This window comes from Impatiens glandulifera, chromosome 6, assembly GCF_907164915.1.
Source record: "Impatiens glandulifera chromosome 6, dImpGla2.1, whole genome shotgun sequence".
Classification (NCBI taxonomy): Eukaryota; Viridiplantae; Streptophyta; class Magnoliopsida; order Ericales; family Balsaminaceae; genus Impatiens; species Impatiens glandulifera.
In genome coordinates this window covers 47,059,459-47,065,362 of record NC_061867.1, presented here as the reverse complement: position 1 = coordinate 47,065,362, position 5,904 = coordinate 47,059,459, and the positions used below count along the sequence as shown (strand labels likewise).

The window sequence follows — 5,904 nt, the reverse complement described above, 5'->3', positions numbered from 1 at the left end:
ACAACACATCCCAATTTTCGTCCAACGGTCAAGTCTCCAGGTATCATTTTTGTCTATCACCTATCATTTTGATATATTTACCAATGAGTGAGTTTCTAGATGGAATTATACTGTGAAATCAAATGAAATTTCTAGAAATTCTTAGATAATGCGCACTTGCTTAGTTTATGTTATAGACAGTTACTTTAGAAATTATGTTAAATATATTTGCTAAAAAGTATCCTATGGCCAGGATTAAGAACAAAATTGATATGAGAGTAAATTTATATTGATGTTGTTAGCAGTTAGATTTTAGTATTGTTGAAGATGAACATACTTTATGTTTATGTCAAGAATAATACACCCCACAAATTACTCTTTAAGAAAATCGGTGTATAAAAATGACACACAAAACCACTTACATCCACTCAGCATGTCCAAACACTTAAAGAATCTGAAATTGAATTAGAACTCCACTTTCTCTATTCATCAACATTATCTTAATGATCATCATCAGAAAATAAATTAAATTACTATCATGGTTTGTAATTTTAGAGTTCTGTTTTTACCATTTCATTATTTTTGTCCAATGAATGGATTCTCATTAACCAAACTAATACAATCTAGTATATAAACTCTATTATGTATTTTTTTTCTTATTCCTCTCATGAGATTAATAATATTGTAACTAAAATATGGTTATATTTCAACATTTAGCTTTCTCAATTATTTTCACAAGTTGGTATCACCTAAAATTTTAAAACTAACTCAATATTACTGTAGGTTAATAACAATAACTTATATGATTGTCTTGTAGTGAAGTATCAGACTTTAAACTCAATTATATAACATGCTTTATGTGTAGGTTTGAATCAATTCCCTAGATATGTAAGATAGTGTCTATATGTTAGCATAATCATTTGAAAATATGATAAATTATGTATCCTGAATCCTGATTTTCATAACTCTTATAATATAATTTGTAATTATTAGTTAGTTGAATTCATCTTTGTGCATGAATAATGACATATTTTTTTTATTTCAAATATACAAAAAGCTTCTTAAAGGCTCCTTCAATGGCATGGTTATTATGAATATGGTCTATCAACTTCATTCTTTCAGCTGAATTTAGTTAATAAGAAAGAGATATATGGAAGTGTGAATTGTTTGGCTATTGCCCCTATTTCAAAATGAAAAAAAAATCAGGGTATTTATCATCATTTTTGTCACTGATAATTTTATTAATTAAACATTTCTTATTTGTTCTTCTCATGCCATTTTGTTTTGTCATTTATAAGTGATTTTTAATTATTTATATTTCATAATGTCTTAATAGTATTTCAGGTATTCATCTCCATTCTTGTCGTTGAAAAAAATTCAGAGTACTCGCGTGTTGATCATTAATTCATCAAATATCAGGTATCAACTTTTATTGTGTTATCTTTCATTTGATAGATTTAGAAATAACTATGATAGACAAGTGTTGACCCACATGACAAAGCGTGCAAAATTTTGTGTTAGTTGTCTTTAACTCTTGAATTTGAATTGTCTTAAACAATTCAAATTTTTGTAAAGAGTCTTACGTGAAAATGATATTATAATTTATTTGTAGAATGCATACCCGATAAAACATGGATGAATCTTGCACGTCAACATCGAGATAGTCAAATATATATTCAAGGTGTTAATTCTTTTTTGGACTTTTCTGAGAGATCAGGTAGAACAAGTAACATTGCATGTCCGTGTGGTAAATGTGGGAATAGAAGTTACTTGGATAGAGACATCGTGAAAAGCCACTTGATTGTGTATGGAATAAGACAAAGTTATACATTTTGGTATTGTCATGGAGAAAAGCGATCTAGAAGTTATGAAGAGGGTGATAACGATGAATTAGAAGGTGATAATGATGAGTTAGAGGATGTTAATGATGAATTAGAGGGTGATAATGATGAATTATTTGTTTCATGTTTTTAAATCAATATATATTGTTGAAGGATGAAATGCGAGCGGTGAGATTAGAAAATCCGTCAATTTCAAATATTAATTTAGCTGACATGGTATTTGGGCATCAAAAGCATGGATCTGTGATTGGAATGGGAGGAGGAGTCCTTCCTTCACAATTGAGAAATAAAGAATCACAACAAAGCTTCCACCAAGAAAATATTGCCCTTAAGAATGAATTACAAAAGTTAGTTGATCATCAAAAGGCATATGAAGCTAGAACTGAAGCCAAACTAAAAGCAATTCACGATGAAAGATTGGCTGATAAAGCTGAATTTGAGAAAAGGTTGACAATTATAATGTCATTTATGTCACCCAATGCATCAATGCCTCCCACTTCATCAATGCCACCAAGTGTATCGCTTCATGATATAGGTCAGACTATTATGTCATTACATATTTTATTGTTTATATTCCTATGAAATATTATTTTGGTTATTTTAACTTGTTAACTATTTCATAGTTGGTTTCATTTTGGATGATATTAAGAAGAGAATGAATAATTTTCATTGTTCAATGGATAAACAGGTATTTGTTTTTGTAATTTTTGTTATTTTAACTTGTTATATAAATTTTAGTGATGTTTTCACTATTATGTTGGTTGATTGCAATTAATTTTTCATATTATTTATAGGTACTTCAAATTCATAAAGATGAAAATTTTCAAAAAAATATTGAAGACTTTTGTTTTTGTAAATTGTAGAGTAATTTTTTATAACAATTTATATAAGAGCACAGTTATAATAGAAATCTCAATTGACTCAAAATGTAAGGTACATGATGCTTTTCTAGGTGTCAACGGTGTATTGTTCTCTTTGCTCAGGTTTTCTCACATCCGTTTTTTCTCCTTTGACGTATATTTAATATAGTTGATCTTTATGGTTCAGAATCAATCAAGTATAATTATCATTAATGTTATATTGATATTAAGATTTGAGATAACTTATGTATCAATATTTGTAAAATGAATATTATATAGTTGATTTTTATGATTCAAAATCAAATAAATAGAGTGATCATGAAGGATATACTGATATTAGGATTTGATATTATTTATGTATCAATATGTTTAAAAGGAATATTATATAGTTGATATTTGTGGTTCAGAATCGATAAAATAGAATGATCTAATAGTTGTGTAAGATTTGTGCATAATTCTCTTTTGTTTTTGGTTCAGGTGGATGAAGTATATCCAATTTGTGTGTTGTAAGGAGGATTCATTTTCTAGGTGTCAACGGTGTATTGCTCTCTTTGCTCAGGTTTTCTTACATCCCTTTTCTCTCCTTTGACGTATATTTAATATAGTTGATCTTTATGGTTCAGAATCAATCAAGTATAATTATCATTAATGCTATATTGATATTAAGATTTGAGATAATTTATGTATCAATATTTGTAAAATGAATATTATATAGTTGATTTTTATGGTTTAAAATCAAATAAATAGAGTGATCATGAAGGATATACTGATATTAGGATTTGATATTATTTATGTATCAATATGTTTAAAAGGAATATTATATAGTTGATATTTGTGGTTCAGAATCGATTAAATAGAATGATCTAATAGTTGTGTAAGATTTGTGCATAATTCTCTTTTGTTTTTGGTTCAGGTGGATGAAGTAGATCCAATTTGTGTGCTGTAAGGAGGATTCATTTTGAAGTGTAGAGTGGAATGGATGAATTTTCTTCTAAAACTTTCTCAATTGTCTTGCTTGAAATTGGCCATTTAGTTAAAACTATAAAGTAATTTCGATTTTCTTTTTGTAGTAAGGAAATAGTTGTGATATAATTACTGTTCAATGGTAAGTTAGGAAATGGTTTATTAATACCTTAAAACTAAATATTTTATAATATTCTATGTTTGGTTTATGTTTTAAAAATATTATTTATTTTGTTTTAATATTTTAAAAATTGACATTACAAATAGGTTACTCAATGGTGAGGGTAAGAGTTGTCATGACAGAACATTCTATGACGACGGTAAGAGTGGTCGTCATAGAGTCTTTAATGGCGACGGTAAGAGTGGTTGTGATAAAGTTCTTTATGGCGACGGTAAAAGTGGTCGTCATAGAGTCTTCTATGGCGACAGTAAGAGTGGTCGTGATAGAGTCCTATATGGTGACGGTAAGAGTGGTCGTGATAGAGTCCTATATGGCGACGGTAAGAGTGGTCGTGATAGAGTCCTATATGGCGACGGTAAGAGTGGTCGTGATAGAGTCCTATATGGTAACGGTAAGAGTGGTCGTGATAGAGTTCTATATGGCGACGGTAAGAGTGGTCGTTATAGACTATTATATGGCGACGGTGAAAGTCGTCGGCATATAGGGCTTTATGGCGACGATACTAAATTGGTCGTTGTATGTGTATTTGGGCAATAACGACAAGGGCAATGCCGACGACTGACGACTGCTTTTTCACTGTCCCAAATTATTTATAACGACGACTTATATCCCAATACCGACGACTCCTACCGTCGTTATTGACCCCTTTTTTACTAGTGATTGCAGATCTTTATGACATCCGGCTTGTGGATGGGAAAGGCACTATATTCTGGCATGACCCCTGGTTCGAAAATCAGCCTATCATCCACAAGGAGGAGTTTCAAAATACTCGCATCAAAAGGGACTACATAGAAGCGAAAATTAGAGACATTAAAGACGAGAATTAAGACTCACTCTTAAGAAGAAATTCAGAAGGACAGAGGATACTTGATCATATAAGTAATATACAACTACACAATAGACCGGATATTCATGAATAGAAAGCTGAGGACAATGGGAAGCTGGTATCGAAGAAAATATGGGAGGTAACCTTGGAAAAAGCGCAGAAAGTAGAATGGGCTCCTCTTGTATGGTCAACGAAGATTATCCTTAGACACCACTTCATCATATGGCTCGCGTTCTGGGAAAGACTAAGCATTCGTGATCGTATCAGCAAGTATATGAGCATCCCGGACGCGAGCTGTCTTCTATGTAGAGGAAATGAAGAAACCATAGATCATCTATTCGGGAGCTACTGTATTGCTTCGGAGTTTTGGGACAGATTCTATAAACCTGGAGCTGATCAATTTCCCGAGCAAATAGAATGAAATCAAAGATGCAGCACTACTCAAAGCCAAGGGAAATAGATTTGCAATAAGCGTCTTCAAGTGTGGCTTTGGAGCAGTGGTGTATAACATTTGGCAAGAACGGAATGCAAGGGTATATGGCAGAACTCGTAGAAGCGTTGAGTAGTTATGGAAAGATATTGTATCGGATTGCAGTGCCCTCGCGGGAACGTGGACAAGAATTCCAAGCACGGAGCAGAACTGGAATATCTGTAGGAACTGAATTTACCATTTTTTAAACTCACTAGAATTGAAAGAATTGTAATCAGATAATTCATTTACGTTTTTAGCTTTTTAACTTTTATTTAGAATGTCACGGCTTCAAAATTATTCTAGGCCTGTCTAGAATGATCTCTTAAACTCGTGATTTTTTCCCATTTTTTAGAATTTTTAATGAAATAACGTTAAATCATTTTTTTTAAATGAACTTACAACCTATCATTCAAGTTTTTTAATAACTAAATTGACAAATAAATTTAAAAATAATAATAATATATATAGGTCTTGAATCAATATAAATACAATAATAAAATATTTAGATATTTTAATAAATTAATTTAATGATTAAAATAATGTTAATGGATAATTGTTTTTAATAGAATTATAAGAAAAACCTTAAAATAACCTAAAATATCACACTGAGTATATATTTAAAATTGTGCTAATACAATATAATTCAAAGTTGGAGCATAATTTAATAAAAATAATTAAGTTTGGATTTCAAATAAAAATAACAATTAGGGAAAATAAGAAATAATTAATATATTTTTAGTTTCTTTTTCAATAATACAAAAATAAAATACCGGATGCAAAAT

General features: G+C 30.3%; 1 long non-coding RNA gene across 1 annotated transcript; it reads left to right on the top strand.

Moving 5' to 3' along the window:
- Positions 1–2,445: 2,445 nt before the first annotated feature.
- Positions 2,446–3,852, top strand: LOC124941245. Its single transcript, XR_007099625.1, has 3 exons — positions 2,446–2,508; positions 3,158–3,239; positions 3,594–3,852. It is a non-coding gene; the product is annotated as an uncharacterized LOC124941245 (long non-coding RNA).
- The last annotated feature ends 2,052 nt before the right edge of the window (positions 3,853–5,904 follow it).